The sequence below is a fragment of the Suncus etruscus genome, chromosome 7, assembly GCF_024139225.1.
Source record: "Suncus etruscus isolate mSunEtr1 chromosome 7, mSunEtr1.pri.cur, whole genome shotgun sequence".
NCBI classification, from domain to species: domain Eukaryota; kingdom Metazoa; phylum Chordata; class Mammalia; order Eulipotyphla; family Soricidae; genus Suncus; species Suncus etruscus.
Genome location: NC_064854.1, coordinates 127862760 through 127881677, shown reverse-complemented (window position 1 = coordinate 127881677; position 18918 = coordinate 127862760). Strand labels below are relative to the sequence as shown.

The 18918-nt window shown below is 35.1% G+C and overlaps 1 protein-coding gene and 1 non-coding gene across 2 annotated transcripts in view; both read right to left on the bottom strand.

Moving 5' to 3' along the window:
• Positions 1 to 18918, bottom strand: part of CACNA2D3 (calcium voltage-gated channel auxiliary subunit alpha2delta 3) — a 983089-nt gene that overhangs the window by 11176 nt on the left and 952995 nt on the right.
• Positions 3652 to 3784, bottom strand: LOC126014696 (small nucleolar RNA SNORA51). Its single transcript, XR_007497697.1, has one exon. It is a non-coding gene; the product is annotated as a small nucleolar RNA SNORA51 (small nucleolar RNA).

Below are 18918 nucleotides of genomic sequence, written 5' to 3'. Positions count from 1 at the left end.
TTCCATGAGGATCAAGCAAAGAATGCTTATGAAGCTGTCTGTCTGGGTTACTAAAAAATGTAAAAACAATTGAACAATTCTTTTCTGTTTCAGGTCTCTGTTTTCAGTTCTTCATGTTCCTGCTTCCTCATCTCCAAATGCTATCTGCTATCTGTCATATCTTTCTGAAAAAAATACAGTCTTGTTTTTTTACAGTCAAATTACATTTCTAATCCAACACTGTCTACCTTCAAAGCATCTAAGCTCTAGCTTCTTCAGTAGTTTGGTAATGGCGGAAATGGAGCAGTAATAAACTGGTCATTTTTTTCCTTACCAGAACTCTAGACTTTTCCCATAATTTGCTTACTTACAACATAGATTCCCCCTTTGGTGGCCTCCATATAACCTAGCATCTAAACTGTGGGTCATATGAGGTTATTATATATTTATCAGAGGATGGACAGTTACTGCCATAGCTCAAACTTGACCATCTATGTAGCTCCTGCCAATAACAGGTATTCCTCAACTACCTGTATCTGATGGGAAGAACAGCTAGAATGATGCTTTGTTGCTTTCAGTGATATGTCAACTTCTATAGAGTCTACCTGACCATGTGAAACAGCAATATGTTCTATCCCAGACATGGGCTACTTCTCAGGTCACCTGTTCACTTTGCCTTCTCTAGCTTTGCCACATGTCTTTCCCTTCCAGGTATACATCTGTAGGTCTGTTTTCCAGCAAAAACACATTGGACATTTCTTTCAGGTTTCCCACCCCAGCCCCCACAAACAGAATAGTCTGCTAGCCAATTTCTTCACTGTCCATCTGACTCTGATCAGAGGAACATTTCAACTGGAGGAAACATCTCTTTCCATGAACAATGATCTTTTCCTTGGCCTCCCTTCACCTGTCTTCATTCTCTGAACTAAAAGGTGGTCAGCAATCTATGTTCAAATAAGCCTGCAAGTGTTCTGAATTGTCCAGCTCTCACCCAATTTGAGATAAATTGTTATATTATTTAAAATCTGACTGGCTTATTTTACATTGTTCTCACTTTAGTCTGGGGCTATGAGGAAACCCTTGCTTTATAGCGCTATTACCTCAGTACATCTATTCATTTAATATATTCTAAATTAAATTTTAAAAGATTCAGTTCAGTTATAATAAATACCTATAAGATATTGGACACAAGTTTCATCCCTGAAAAAAAATCCTACAGAAATAGAAATTGGTACTTGTGTGTGAGCAAAATTTAGCATCACAATTCAGGATAAAATACTCAGAAATGCCTAATTATTGTCAGAAGAAAGCTGAGATTCATTCTCTCCTCTATAATTTGCTATTGTGCAGAAAGTGCCAGCCTCTACAATTACCAGAGAAAAGAAAGATGATTAAATGTTGGAAAAAGGGAGAATTCACAGGTACCTAAAACTTTCCCCATGTCCCCAATTCCAATAATTATTTTGTATTCCACTATGTCTCTTTATGTTACCTCCATCTCTTGAGTAACACAAGCCACAGATGTTGAGGTAAAATTTCAACTTTTTAATCTATGAACTTCATAAAACTATTTCCTTAATATCACTAAAATATATTCTTCCTTATTCCATCCCTTAGGCCAGATATGTGGAAAGATGACTAAAATTGCCACACTAAAATCTACATAGCAGGACTTGTCACTTGGCATGTATTATTTCACAGAAAGGGTGATCTTAAAATATTGGATCTTATCTTTGAATTTTCACTTTATAAGTAAAGTACATGGGACAACGAAACATGGTCAAAGAGAAGAAAAATTGGGCAGCTCTTAATAGAATACCTTCTTCGTCAGACTTCATCCAGCAAGTACTGACAGAGGCCTTGTCAAAAGAATGGGAAAGGTTGATTGATCCATGGGAATATCTGAGAACACTGAAGGATATTCTGCCAATGATTTAACAGAGGTAACACTCTCACATTCACTGAGCCAAGTACTAAGTATATTTTGATACTAAGCTAGAAACTTTGGGGAGACTGGTCATTCACCATTAACTTGAGTGATTAATAATGGAAAGAAGTGACGACAAAGAGTTCATGATACATCTATCTAGTGTTAATGATAGGATAACCTCAAAGCTACTGGACTACATATGTCACTGAGAAATGGAATGTAAAACCTGGAGGTGCATTTGAAGGTCTCTACTTATCCACAAAAAGGAAGCAGAATACCTTGAAATTGCTTAAATGAGTTTTTTTCTGCTTTCTATACAAGCAGTGATTATTTTTTGTTTTGCATAGATCCTACCAACTTGCATTATTTAGAACATACCTTTCAAATAACTCCCTGCCCACTCTTTTCCTGATATATGTAATCCTTCCCAGCAGATATTGATCTATCCTCCCCACATTAAATCATTTATACCTACCATATTCCCATAATATCTACCAAAAGATTTGCACTGTGTGAGTAATGAAGGCCTTCATTATACATTTGACTCTATCTTAAACCTGTTTATTCAACTACAGTGACTTCAAAACATCTTCCAGCCAATTTATTACTCTACTGACATACAATGAATCCTTGAAATGTCCATGTTTCTCCCTCAATGCTGAGATTTCATGGAGTATTGTTTTTTTTTTTTATTTTGGGGGGGTGAGTGTTGCTGCTTGAAATTTCCTGGGAATCTTTTTGTTTATTTTGATTTTAGCCGTGTATCAGATGCACTTAAAGAATATCATATCAGGGGACAGAGCAATAGTATAGTTGGCAGGGTGCTTGATTTGCACATGACCAACTCAAGCTCCATCCCTGGCATCCCATATGGTCCCCAATATACATAAGCAGTGATTACTAAGTACAGATCCAGAAGCAACCCCTGATCACCACCAGATGTGGTATAAAAGCCAAAAAATATCATATCAGTAATACTCGATGTAGAACCAAGACAACCCTATTTTTCTTTCTTTATAAAAATTACTTTATGTAGGACCAGAGAGATAGCATGGAGGTAGTGCATTTGCCTTGCATGCAGAAGGACAGTGGTTCGAATACCGGCATCCCATATGGTCCTCCTGAGCCTGCCAGGAGCAATGTCTGAGCATAGGTAGAGGCAGGAGTAACTCCTGAGTGATGCCAGGTGTGATGCAAAAACCAAAAAAAAATTACTTTATGTAAATACTGTGGTTACAAAGATGTTCATAAAAGAGTTGTTCTATTTTTGCAATTGCAAAGTTGTTCATTATTGAGTTTTAGTTTTACAATGTACAACGCCCTTCAGTAGTGCACATTTCCCACCATCAATGCCCCTAGTTTCCCTCCTGCCTTCACCCATTCCTGCCTCTGAGGCAGACATTTTTATACTCTCACTCTGTCTCTCTTTAATTTCTTTTACCCTTTAGATATTGTGGTTTGCAAGTTCATTCCTGAGGGTATATGATGCATGTCCCTTTTATTCCTTTCAGCACCCAGTTTTTGTCTACAGTGATTACTGTCACAGAGGTTCCTTCTCTGCCCCAACTGCACTGCCCTGCTATTTGTGGCAAGCTTTCTATCATAAGCTGGTTCGCCAGGTTCTTGTCACTATTGTCTCAAGATATTATTATCATACTATACTTTTTCTTATATCCCTCAAATAAGTGCATTTGTTCTATGTCTATCCTGCTTCCACTGACTCATTTCTTTGTTGTTGTTGTTGTTGTTCCCCAATTTACAATACAGACCAGGCAAAGGGCCTGGGTTGAGGTGTATATGGGGTGCATTTTCCGTACCTCCTCTTTCTATACAGTCAGTGTAAAGAACACAGCCTGTGGTTAGAACTGGGAGGCCTTATCTTTTCTGTTCTTTTTTTGATTTTGAATATATATACATATATAATCCTTCACCAGTGCAACATTCCCATGACCAGTATCCCAAGTGTCCTTCCTCCCCACCCCACACTGGCCTGTACTCTAGACAGGCTTTCTACTTCCCTCATTCAGTCACATTTTGTTATGATAGTTCTCAGTGTAATTATTTCTGTGACTGCACTCATGTCAGGAGCTGGATCCTCCAGTTTTCCTCTATTTTATCTCTGAGAATCATTACACAAACGTTTTTCATTTTTCTCAAAACCCACAGGTGAGGGAGACTTTTCTGTGTTTATCTCTCTCCCTCTGACTTATTTCACTCAGCATAATAGATTCCATATACATCCATGTATAGGAAAATTTCATGACTTCATCTCTTCTGATGGCTGCATAATATTCCATTGTGTATATGTACCATAGTTTCTTTAACCATTCATCTATTGAGGGGCATCTAGGCTGTTTCCAGAGTCTGGCTAAGAACAGAAAATTACAATACAAAAATCCCTTTTTCACACCTATATTCATTGCAGCATTGTTTACAATATCCACTGATTCATTTCACTAAGCAAAATACTTTATATATCCTTCCCCATATAAACAAACTTTATGTCTTTATTTTTCTTAACATCTGTGTAGTACCCTACCTTGTGGATGAATCCCAACTTCTTTATCCACTAATCTGTTGGCATTCCTATTTTTCCTTTCCTATGATCACCTAAAGTGATATCAATCTGGAGACTACTATCTTAGAGCAGGTGTTTTTCAAACTTTTTCTGATTATGGTCCCTTCTGACCCGATTTCTTCTGTTGTGGACTCCTATTTATGTTATCTTTTCTCTGCCCCCCCCCCCGAAATATCCTGGGTTTTTACAAGGGACCACATGGTCCTGACAGAAAAAAATTAATCTAGAGGAACACTCCTCAAAGTTAACATGCTTACAGATTATATGAAGATTCTATTGAAATGCAGATGCTGTCCTGTGAGTTAAAATGGGGCATTTCCTAAGTATCCTGATGCTGTTGGATCATAGATAAACAAAGCTCGAAGTATATAATTTAATTCTTTCTATGTCCAATTCATTTCTAAAAGAAATAAAACACTTCCTCACATAGAAAAGCATGGTCACCTTCATCACCCATGGCATGTTGTAGATCCCTTTATTACCCAAATAAAATATATTCTGTATGCAAGTAGAATTAAATATTCAATGCCATTTTAGCACCCCTTGTGCCAACACATCCAAAAATGTTGGAAAGGTAGATACAAGGCTACACTTGGGGGCCATCTGAAAAATTACATATTATGAAACATGCAGAATATTTTCCTTTGGCAACTAGGAAAACTATCTTCTAATATAAATAAAAGGGATAGTCAAGAAATAGCCCCCCCCCCAAAAAAAAAAAAGAAATAGCCCCACTATATCTCAGTATAAGACATAATCTATACATGAAATAAAGATCATTGTCTTTTGCTTCAACATGGATAGAACTGGAAGAGGTCTTGCTAAGCAATATAATTTAGAATTTGAATGATAAATATTGGATGACTCAATATATAAAGATTTTTATATTTATTTATATATGTTCCAGTGAGAACAGACGCTGAACAGTGAAAGGAATCCAATGACTGAGTACAGAACTGAATTTATGGAAGGATAAAAAGAGTGGAAAGGAAAGGTCATATATGTGGACTGTAGTGGAATGTTTTCGGCATTTTCGTGGTGGATGTTGTATGGTGACACTGAACTCCTGAAACATGTAAACATTTAAACTCTTGTAAACTAATTTTACCTAAACAATTTTTAAAGAAACAACAAAACAAAGGGGAAAATAAGCAAACAATGGTTTCTTATGAATTCAATTCAAAAGTCATGAGAACAGATGTCTCAAATTTCAGTTGTTAGTCATCAAGCTACTACTACTCCCCTAGAGAACCCTTGATAGAGTTTACTCTAAGGTTGTGGAGGTGGGGAGTTATTTGCACAAAAGAATATGTTTCAGGAAATAGTTGTCTGGTGTCTTCTTTCCTGGGTCTATATCTCTCTGTTGTATTGTCTTTCTTCCCTCCTTTCTTTAGGTAGCCAGAAAACGATTTATTTTTAATGAATAATTATTTTTTTCTTAGATTACTAAGAGCAGTTCATGGACCTTATATATTTTTAAACATGAGCTCAGTACTAAAGCTCTTTGAGTAACAATGGGAAAACGGTGCAAGGAAAAAGCAAAACAAAGTAGCATGAATTCCATAGCAACTGAGTTGTTCAGAATATGGTACAAGGTAGACACAACCCACAGTAGTTCTTTATTATTCCAACTCTTCAAGAGTTGATTTTGGGTTGATTTCAGATTAAAAAAAAACCTATGGTAATTCCCTTTGATATCTAATATGCTTTGACTTCATATACCCACTTTGTTCAGGAATCCATCCTTCCTCCAGGCAGTCCAGGTGCTTCTGAGGAGATAACCCTGCCCAAACATGTCTCAAGTCCTAAAGTGATGGGTAAAATTTTTCCCTCTGAAGAAGGCAGCTGATTAAGAGACGGGCATCAGACTTCAGCCGTTCTAATCAGACTAAAAATTGGAAGTCATGTTATCAATATATGAGACATTTTTCTCTGCTTTCAGTCACTTGGAAAGTTACTTGTGCTCACAAATAAAAATTCCTGCTGTAAAAATATGAAAAGAAACTAGGTCTTAGCCTCAATCTTTTGGAAACTATAAATTAATTTTTACCTGAAGTCTGTGTCTATAATTTTTTACTTAAAAATTTACATTTGCTTGAGTTAAACCTTCTGTTATTTAAAATGCAGGATCAAATTATAGTGTAAAACTTAGTTTGTGAAGGTATCAAGACTAGAGAACTCTCAGCATATCTCCCACTAGGTCACCTGGGGATTGGTCTGCCTGTAACAAGATTCGTGCAGAGCCTCACCAGTTCCATCATCTAAAGCATGAGAAATATGCCCTGCTTTTCTAGTAAAGTGACAGTCATGCCTTCTTTCTTACATTCATTTAAAATTGTATACAATGAACAATTAGAGCATACCATTTGTGACTTGCTGAGGAGAGAGCGCACAAAAGACCCACATGTTGCTTTGTCTGCAGGCTATATTGTCTGGGGGGTAGTTTTTATTATATTTAAGACAGAGTGACTCAGAAGAGCTAGAATAATGATTTCCACTCATTCTCAGCCCCACCAAGGATTTTTTGAGATTTATGGAGCTGACCTAAATTTGGGAAACAATGTAGGCAGGTAGTTCTCTGGCATTAGGAGCCCAAGGCAGGTGACAAAAGTTCTATTTTGAGATTTTTGAAAGATGGGAGAGAGCCCATAATATGAAAAATGATAGGGACACAACTTTCTTTTCTCACCTTTAAAGAGAATCTTAAGAGAGTTGGTAACAAAAGATGTTTTTAAAACTTGGCTATTATTTTAGCTTTCAAAATTTTTGGGTTGCTGGATCTAAAGTAAATCCTTTTAATTATGACACGAGGTATTCTCTTTTAATCCTTTAAGAAGAGTAAAGAATTTGTTAAAGATTTTCACTATAACTATTAGTGCTTTTCTTAGATAATACAGAGAATTAGAACTAATGTTTTGGGTCTATTTACCTAGTGCCAAGCACTTTTATAAACAGTTTTCCTTCTATTTCACACAAACTCTTAAAATAGCCAAGATTTGAAAAGTTAAACTTTTCCAAATATTAAAATGCATCAAGTATCAAGTGATCAAAATTCAGCCAAATCACATTTATTTGTCTCTAAATTTTCTTTTAATGAATACAATATAATCATCATAACCATTCCATTACAATTTCTACTAGCATAGTTATCATCACCTTTCCTTCACTTGTACTTAAATGAGATCATTGTGAAAAGGTCCTTTACCTATAACTGATTTACTTAAAAAATTCAGAGAAATGTAATAATATTATACAAGAAGTATCCTAGGCTTGAAGATATTAGATCATTGGTTTTATCTCATATTAAGCTAGCACAAGTGTTAGATATCAGAATCATGGTCTGGATTTTAGCTCTTAGATGTTTATAGTTTACCCTCTTTTTGTTTGTTTGTTTTTATTTTGGGGGCACACCCGGTGACACTTAGAGGTTACTCCTGGCTATGTGCTCAGAAATTGCTCCTGCCTCGGAGGACTGTATGGGACATCAGGGTATCAAACTGTGGTCTGTCCTAGGTCATCCTTTTTTTTTTATTTGCGTGCAAGGCAAATACCCTACCACTGCACCACCACTCCAGCCCCTATAGTTTGCCTTCTGATCATTTAAATAATAAAATCTCATGTGGAAAAGTTCATGGACTATTCGTACAGCAATGAAACAGTCTAGTTGAAACAGACAGTCTAGCAGATAAACTGAAGAAGGAAATTAGGATTACTTAGGTCTCACAGTTATAATTTCCTGCTTTGTACTTTAAGATTGACTCCCACATCATTCCAAATGTGAATTGTTAGGTCAATTTATAAAAATAAATGAGCATCCTAATGAGTGATCAGAGGTCAGGGAAAACTTCAAAGTATAAATATATAAAATATATATAATAGGTAAATATATAAAAGTATAAATGCTAATTGTATAACATATAATCTATGCTTATGTCATTGTGCATCTGGGTTTTCCATAACCTAGCTATTTAGATATGCATATATCTTTTCAAATGATGCTTGTGTTTATGGTGAATTGATAAGGAGTGAAATTTGCCAGATCACAGAGGAGGCCTATTCTAAGATTTTTGAGGAATCTCCATAATATTTTCCATAAGGGCTAGATTAGACAGCATTGCCAACAGCAGTGATTGAGTTCCATTTTTAATGACATCCCACCTTAAAAAATTGTTTCTATCTTCTCTGAAAGACAGAAAGCCATTATCACTGGTGTAAAGTGATATCTCATTGTCAAAAAAATTTTGAGGCCACACCCAGCACTTCTCAGGGGTTAGTTATGGTTCTGCACTCAGAAATCACTCCTGCAAGCTCAGGAGGTGTTGGGGATGGAACTGGAATTACCCACATGCAAGGCAAACACCTTACCCACTGTGCTATCATGCTGGTCCTCCCATTGTCATCTTATTTTGTATTTTCATAAAGGTAAGTGGCAATAAATACTTTTCTCATATGCCTACTGACCATATTCTAAAAATTGTCTGTATTATTTCCCCATTTAAAATATGTTTATTACATTTTGATATTGATCTTTATTGATGTTGATCTTTGTGAATACTGTGTATTGTGTTTAAATAATTTCTTTTAATCAGTAGTGTCTTTAGATTTTAGGTTGTTTCCCTTGCCATGAAGTAACTTTTTAATTGGAATGCAGACCCATTTTTTTTTATTTTGCTTTTGTTATCTTTGCCAATGTAGTTATCCATTGATAAAATTTTTGAATTTCAATTATTGGAGGATTATGCCTATATTTTAAAAGTATCTTCTGGACTCTGTTCTAAAGTCCAAATTTTTGATCTAATTTGAATTGACTTCTATGAAATCAGATGTAGATCGGATTTCATGATCTTTTTGTCCAATCAATAGTTTAGAACTGAATACACAATAATATGTCATATGAAATATGGAAGGTATGTGGAAGTTGGTATTCTTTAGCTATACAACTGTTTTTAAATTTAGACATCATTTTATTTAAAGTTGATGGTAGATGATAGTAAGTTTCTAAATAGAACTTATTCATCATGCTTAATTTTGAAGTTTTGTTTGAGACACAGAGTGGATGATGAAGCTTTGGTATATATGCACAAATTACTCGTATCAGTTGATAAAATCATGCAATTCTCAGCAGCATGAATGGAACTGGAGGACATTACATTCAGTATAGTAAGTCTGCGAGGATAGTTAGACTAAAGATTCTCACTAATATATTGTATTAGATTCATATATTTAGGGAAAGGTAGCCAGCAAAGGTGTAAAAATATTGTTTCTAGGTTACAAAAACAAACATGCCAAAAAGAAGAGAAATGAAGGGTGAAAGAAAGAGAATGACTAGTAGTACACAGAAGGTCTGGGACCTTAGGCCTTAGGCTCCTTAATTGTATAGAAAATAGTACCTGTATATATCTGAAACTCTAGATCAACACTACCATAAGCATGGAACTCAAATCACAGCAATTACAGTTAAAAATAGGAGTCAGGATGAACAAAAAGGAACTATATATATAGGTCAGGAAGTAGGTAGAAATCTGAGATAACCAGTGGAGAAATAGGGCCATAAATTGTGGGAATAGAGATGAGAATATTGTATGACTGAAAATCCATGTATTTAAAGAAATTAAAAAGAAACATTTAAGAGCCTGAACAGAGTCTATAGTTGATCCCATGACAATATACTCCAAGGGCGGAGAAACCCATAACTCTTAGGCCAAGTGAATTCCTTTTCGAATGACCCCAACATTTACTGTGCCAGGGCAGGAGGAAAAAAAAAAAGCACAAAGCATTGTTTACTTATTATATATTATTTTGTACCTTCATTTATCATTATTACTATTATTTTTACTTACATAACTATTTTTTGGTCGATTTCTCTGTGTAGGTGTGGTTATTGAAGCTGTTGTCCCCAGATATTCCTAGTTTTTTCACCTTTTTTCTTTTCTTTCTTTATGGGCTAAGTCATGTTTCTTATATTAAGACCATGGCGGTTTTTTCTTTTTTTTTTGTTTGTTTGTTTGTTTGTTTTGTTTTGTCTTGTTTGTTTGTTTTTGTTTTGTGTATGTGTGGTGCTTACCATTATTGTTGGAGTCCTCACTGGATAATGGACACATTTTTTTTTGTACTGATGGAATGTTTCATTTTCTTTTTTCTCCATCGCCCCCCAAATCGATGATGAGAGCCTCTAGAAGGACTCTGCCCACTTTTGGAGTATTAGACTTTTACCCCAGTTTACTACTTTTCTCTTCTTCAGACCAAACCACGCAAACTTAACTAACTAGGCCTACCTCCCATTAGAGGGGGAAATTAGGGAGACACCTAGACCAATCAGATGCAAGACTACTATGTGGTAGGCTAGGTACATAGGGGACCACATATTCTAGCAGCCCTGGGGGTGAGGGAAGTGGATATGGGAGATAGGACAAAAATGGAGGTGAAGGGAAGACAATTTGGTGATGGGAATCCCCCCTGATGTTATGTAAATATTTAACTAAAATATTATTGTCATCATGTAAACCACTATGATCAAAATAAAAATTATATTATTAAAAAAATAAAAAATAAAGAAAAAAAAGAAACATTTAAGCCTAAAACATAGATAGCTAGGATTTTGTTATCATTTTATTTGGTATTTGGATCACACTTGACAGGTCTCAGGGATTACTCCTAGTTATATGCTCAGAGCTTTTTACTGGTGGTGTTTGGGTAACCATATGAGGTGTCAGGAATTGAACATGGGTCAGCTTTATGCAAGTCAAACACCCCACCCACTGTACACTTTTCATAGACAATTAGTTTTAAGTGATGTCAACATCAGATTCTGGCCATCAATACTAGTTATTATAAATTGGACATCTTGAATAATATAAAAAAGACTATTTCAGCTGAAAAAAAAGGTTCTTTGTCCAACAAAAATACTATGTCCAGAGCAAAAAAATTGCTTGACTAAGTATGAAACCATTTTACATTAAGAAGATTTTTGACAAAGGAGCAAGAAATACTAAGTGGAGCAGGGAAAACCTCTTCAACAAGTTGTGCTGGCACAACTGGTTAACCACTTGCAAAAAAGCGAACATAGACCCCCAGTTAACACCATGTACAAAGGTAAAATTCAAATGGATTAAAAACCTTGATATCAGACCTGATGCCATGAGGTATATAGAACAACACATAGGTAAAACACTCCATGACATTGAGACTAAAGGCATCTTCAAGGAGGAAACTGCACTTTCCAAACAAGTGGAAGCAGAGATCAACAGATGGGAATATATTAAGCTGAGAAGCTTCTGCTCCTCACAAGAAATAGTGCTCAGGATACAAGAGCCACCCACCAAGTGGGAGAAACTATTCACCCAATACCCATCAGATAAGGGGCTAATCTCCAAAATATACAGGGCACTGACAGAACTTTACAAGAAAAAAACATTTAATCCCATCAAAAAATGGGGAGAAGAAATGAACAGACACTTTGATAAAAAAGAAATACAAATGGCCAAAAGGCACATAAAAAATGCTCCTCATCACTAGTCATCAGGGAGATGCAAATCAAAACAACGATGAGATACCATCTCACACCACAGAGATTGGCACACATCACAAAGAACAAGAACAATCAGTGCTGGTGGGGATGTGGAGAGAAAGAAACTCTTATCCACTGCTGGTGGGAATGCCTTCTAGTCCAACCTCTATGGAAAGTGATATGGAGATTCCTCCAAAAACCGGAAATTGAGCTCCCATTTGACCCAGCTATTTCACTCCTAGGGATATACCCTAGGAACAGAAGAATACAATACAAAAAACCCTTCCTCATACCTATATTTATTGCATAACTATTCACAATAGCCAGGCTCTGGAAACAACCAAGATGCCTTTCAAGAGATGAATGGCTTAAGAAACAGTGGTACATATACACAATGGAATATTCAGCCATCAGGAGAGATGAAGTCATGAAATTTTTCTATACATGGATGTACATGGAGTCTATCATGCTGAGTGAAATAAGTCAGAGGGAGAGAGAGAGACACAGAATAGTCTTACTCATCTATGGGTTTTAAGAAAAATAAAAGTCATTTTTGCAACAATCCTCAGAGACAATGAGAGGAGGGCTGGAACTTCCAGCTCATTTCATGAAGCTCACCACAAAGAGTGGAGAGTGCAGTTATAGAAATAACTACACTGAGAACTACCATAACCATGTGAATGAATGAGGGAACTGGAAAGCCTGTCTAGAGTACAGGTGGGGATGGGGAATGCAGGGAGATTTAGGATATTGGTGGTAGGAATGTTGCACTGGTGAAGGGGGAGTTCTTTACATGACTGAAACCTAATCACAATCATATTTGTGATTAATCATATTAAGATGCTTAAATAAAGATATTATAAATAAAAAAAGAAGACTGGAAAAACATCTCACACTAATTAAATTCTTTCACTTTTCTCCACTTTACATATGAGGAACCTAAGTAGCTTGCCTGAAGTCATTACATTAATAATGCATGAACTAAAATTCAAATCTAGACCATCTTTCAAATTGAAGCCAAAAGTCTATCATCCTTAGTATTTATAGTACCTGAGCTGTTGTTTATCCATGAAGTTGTGTAAGCTTTCTTCAAACCAGTATGTAAGTCTGGCTGGGTAAAGTACTCAGTGATGCAATAAACTCATTAATTTTTATCACTATATCCCATGACAGCCTTTGGGTCTTGAGGTTTTCTGTGGCAAATATGCTATAAATATTAGGAATGCTGCTTTGAATGCAATTTCCCTTTTCGATCATGCAGTTCTCAGTATTCCATTTCTATGTATGAGATTTGTCATTGTGACTAGGATGTCTCTTGAGGTGCTTTTCTTTGGATCTCTTGACTGGTACTCTTCAGGCATACAAGATTTGTTTGCATGAACTTTTTAGCTCTGTGAGTTTCTCTGCAATAATGTCCTTGACTATTGATACTAAATGGGGTGCTTTCTATCCGGGTCATTGGGACTCTAATTATTTTTATATTGTTTCTATTGAGTTTATGAAAGACGTGTATTTTCATCTGTTCACATTCTTTAAGGACTTCTCATTGTTTGATGATTGAAGTTATTTTCCAATCTCCTCTCTTGAATGGGGTTTTCTGCACCTCATCTTCCAGGTCACTGATTCAGCCATGTTTTTCTTTGGAGAGGTTTTATAGTGATGCTTTCATTTAATCTAAAACTTTTTCAGTCTTGTTATTTCAGTTTGAAGCTTTCTCATCTCTACTCTCAAGTCCTCTTGATTCTTATTTGTGACACATTAATTTTGTTCTATGTTTTATTTGAGTTCTGTAATTATCCTCCATATTTCTTGTCTAAAGTCCTTATTTGTTAGGCTAAATTGGTGGTTGTTATTTTTGGGTCATCAGATCTACCATGTTTATTTTCTAAGTGTGGTTGAGGCCTGCATTGATTTCCCATTGTCACGGTTGCAGTGTGATGCTTTTATGTACTGTACAGGGGTTGGGGGGTTCATTGAGTAGGAGGAATGCTATTTGATCCATTGACTCTGTGACCATTGTCTTCTGCCTCTTTCCTTTGGGCTGGGTCAACTCACCTGGAGGGGGGTTGTGCTAATGTGTCTTCTGGGCACCAACAGCTTAGCCTCAGCCACTAATGCTGTTGTCCATCTGGCTCTTCCCATTAAGCTGTGCCCACTCATCTGGGGAGTGATGAAGTGTCTTCTAGGAACCAGCACTACTGGCACCACTGCTACTGCTGTTGCCTAGAAGTAGACTCACCCCTCTCAATTGTAAACATATTTTTTTGTTTCTTGGGGGTCACACTCAGTGGTGCTCAGGGGTTATTCCTGACTCTGTGCTCAGAAATCACTTCCAGCAGGCATGGCAGCTGTATGGGATGCCAGGAATCAAACCCAGGTCTGTCCTAGGTCAGCTGCATGCAAGGAAAATACCCTCCTGCTGTTCTATTGCTCCACCCCCAATAAACAATGGTAAACATTTTATTTTAAAATATATTACATATTTTTGATAATCAATGATACCTTCTAATGCCAAATACAAAACAAAACAAACAAAAACAAATAAAAACGATAACAATTACTTAGGACATAAACTAGAACTATTTTTTTAAATCAATAGAGCAATACCAAAGAAAAGAGAAGGGAGAAATAAAATGAAAATAAAGAGAGGTAATTAATATGGAGAAATAGACCACTGGTTGATTTATACCAACATACACTGGAGAACCAAGTTCTAAGTGTAAAATTAAAAAACACACTTTCCTGAGGATTGTCACATTCATTTCCTCTTAGCCTGAGATTTCTCTATCTCAAAGATTTATTCTTGAGGAATCGATAACTGATAAGTCAAGATGCAGAGCCTACAGGGTCAAATCTGATTGGATCTACAGTATACATGGTTCCGAACTTTTCTGAATGGTCCTGGAAGCCCCTGAAGACTGCCAACTAGCATAGGTAATCCCTAGCACTAAAGACCTAGAAGAGTCAGACAGGTCTGAGACCTCTAAACACCTCTCATATGATTTATTTCTAAAGTCCCTTTTCAATATAACATTCTAAGATTCTAGACTTTTCGATCATGACTTTCTCCTTCAACAAAACTCAAAAAATTTTAGAGATGTTAGCAGACATACATTGGTTATTACCATTATCTTAGTTTTCTTTTAGATTCCTCTATTGCCAACTCAAAAAAATAAATATAATTTTTCTTATATAAATAACTTTTTAGATTCAAAATTGAATTTTTAAACTCAAAATTAAAATTCAATAATGTTAACCTATGGTACATTGTATATGTTTTATTAAAAGTACAGAGAACTTTTATACATGATCAAGTTATAATCAAAGTATGATCAGTCAATACTATATCACAGGATTATGAAAAATTAATATGTATTTACCTACTAAAACACCAGGTCATTAGTAAGTAATGCATTCCACCGTTAATTCAAATGTTTGATATAATAAAATATATTTTGCTAAAGGAAGAAAAAGTCTAGGACACCTATAATATATAGTGCATAAATCCAACATATAAAAATTAAAATTTGTGTAAAATATAGTAAGAATTAACAAATTCACCAAGATAAAATAAGTTATTAAAATAAGGCAACATGAAAAGTATGTTAAATTAATAAGCGCTTATTATATAACAAATGTATCATATTTATCATATATGTATTTATATATAGTAAAATTAAATGCACAGATATATTTAGCAGAGGGGTTGGAGATTTTAGCACAAATAAAAATATTAAAAAAAATCATATTAAATAAATAAATTCAGATCCTAAAACAAAAATAGTACCTAAAATCTAGCATCCAGTGGTTTGTAATAAAATTAGCTTGGACAAATGAAGAAAATAATAGAAAACTTGTGGTGACAGCAAACAATAAGTATGGATATTGAGAAAGGCAAAAATAGTAAAGAAAAAAAATATACAGAACATAAGCAGTACTGACACAGGATCAAGACGTCTACCAAACTTGTCTTTGTAACATCAGATTTGTATAAGGAAATTATGCATCAGAAAATATATAGAAATCCTATCACAATGGTATTTACAAAAGCCAGAATCTTGAAAAAAAAAAAACAGGTCTAAGAGAACAGATGACTGGTTAAAGAAACCGTGGTACATCTACATAATGGAATAGTATGCAGCTATTAGGAAAAATGAAGTCATAATATTTGCTTATACATAGATGGATATAGAGGCTATTAAGCTGTGTGAAATGAGTCAGTGGTAAAAGAATAGGCATAGAATAATTTCAATCATTGTGGGAATCTAAGAAAAATAAAAATATGGTAATAATATCTAGAGGTTAGGGCCAGGAGGACCAGTAGCTGTTAGGAAGCTTGCCACAAATACTGGAACCATTCAGTTAGAGTAGAGAAGGAGCCAATTTGAAAATGATAGCTGGAACTGATTACTCAGAACAATAACTGAGTGATGAACAGAGATAAAATGATATGCACAGATGCACAGTGCCTCTTCATTAAAAATAGAACAATCCATGGTGTCTAATAGGGGATGAAAAAGAATGTATGAATGAGAGTAAGAGAGAGAGAAAGAGAGAGAAAGGAAGAGAGAGAGAAAGAGTGAGAGAGGAGTTAAATGTCTTCCACCAGAGGCAGGCAGGGGAGGATGGGAGGGAAGCTTGGGGCATTGGTGTTGGGAAATGTTCACAGATGAAAGGTGCTGTACACTATAATACTGAAATCCAATCATGAACAACTTTGTAAATATGGTGTTTAAATAAAAGAAAAAAATAAATAAGAAGATATATAAAAATCTTTTCTACCTTAAAATAGAATAGAGAATTTAAGAGTATGTTACTAATATATATAGTAACTGCTGAATGTGGCTCAAAAGCCACACACACACACACACACACACACATACATGCACACATATGTGTGTATTTATATATACATATATTTATATATGTGTAATATATAAATATAAGTAATAATAAGTAATAAGTAATAAGCTAGGCTTTTATCTTAAAAATGAGAAAGGGGCCAGAGCAGTGGCATGGAGCGGTAAGGTGTCTGCCATGCCAGTGCTAGCCTAGGATGGACCACGGTTCAATCCCCTCTCCAGGCATCCCATATGGTCCCCCAAGCCAGGAGCGACTTCTGAGTACATAGCCAGGTGTAACCCCTGAACGTCACTGGGTGTGGCCCCTCAAAAAAATCGAAAAAAAAAGAGAGAAAAAATATAAAAGAAAATATAAATTAAAAATGAAAATATTAAAGAAATAAAGATTAATTTTAAAATGACTAAAAATGAATTCTTTAAAAAGGCAAAACGAAAATGGGAAAATCCCTTGTAACATATTTTACTGCAAAGAGTTTATACTCCTAATACTGAAAAAATCTGAAATCTCATGAACTAAAATAAATTTTTAAAATTCAAACCACAATAAAAGCAGTTTTCATGAGGTTTTTGTGGGAGAACTTCAAGTTTGAGAGTGTTCATTGGATAGACTGATTGTCATCAAATACTCACATATAGAGATGGAAGAACTGTGAAATAGAATGGACCTCATAAAGGAGAAATTGGCAATTATCTTTGGAAATTTATATGTGTTTACCTCTTACCCTGTAATTTTTTCATAATTTATCACAATATATTCTGACAAGGATGCTAAAATATATACATGCTAAGCTGTTCTCTGCCAGATCATGTAATAAAAAAAACTGGAAATAATCAAGTGATAATAAAAAACTGACTACCACAAGGAAAGTGTAGGCAAAAATTGGGTTAAACTACATTATGGAAGGAAGAGGTGATCCTCTGAATTACATCTCATAGTTGTTACCTTGATTCTGAGAGCTCATTTTACATAATTTAAGAAAAGGAATTTTTTCAAATTAAAAATAAAATTCCTCACTGTATATCAAATTGCTGGTAAAACCATAAGAACAAAAGAAGACTTTAAATTGACTTTAAAACACGGTATTTTTACACTATTTTCATCTTGGGATCTAGCCTACAAACAAAAGAAGATCACAGAGAATTCTTAAACAACTCTCAGTCATTCAACTGCTAGCAATAATGTTGATATTATGCATATTGTAGCTTAAACCAATGACTGCATTAATCTGACTAGGAATTGAGATTTTTCAGTGTAAGGGAAAGGAGACACAAGTGTAAAGCAAAGAACCTCATTAGAAGGCTTGCAATTTAGAATTGGAAATGAAACTATTAGTTTTAAGCCTTGGATTTATTTTCTTTCTCTAAGCAAATATATGTTTCCTAAATTTTACTCCTGAAAAGACTCAGAAGATTTCTGGCAAAGCTGGGGGAATGAATATTTGAGCCCAGATTGTGGTCTCTAAATAACATCGCCCAATAAACAGACTCCCTGGAAAATGGCTGGTCCCAGATCTGAAGGAGCAAATATACCAAGTAAGCTTGGAATATCTTATACAAATTCAAGAGAGTCATAAGAAACTAATAAAGTCTTACCAAAAGAATACAGTATAAGATTGAAGGACTCCCTTGAGCCAAAAATGATCAAGTTGTATATGAAGTAAATTATGTCTACAAAGGATTCAACGCATGTTGTACATATATCTATCAATTTATTTTATTACTTCAATACTATTTTACTTTATTACTTTATTATTTACTTATTTTTATTTTTTTATTTATTTATTTTATTATTTTATTAAGGTCTACTTCTGGCTATACTGAAGTCCAGAGGCATACAGAATACCCAGAAGTACCGAGGGATAGGATGGGTGTAGTTGGTATGTAGCACATGATTCAAACTCAAGACCTTGTGCATGCCAGGCATACTCTGCTCGTGTTAGAATATGTCTCACTTGGTAAATATACTCAGCACTATAATTACTTTGAAGGACGTTACTATTTATCATGCAATGTTACTTGAGCACCAACTCATTACTTTTAAAGTTCAAAAGCAGAAATATTC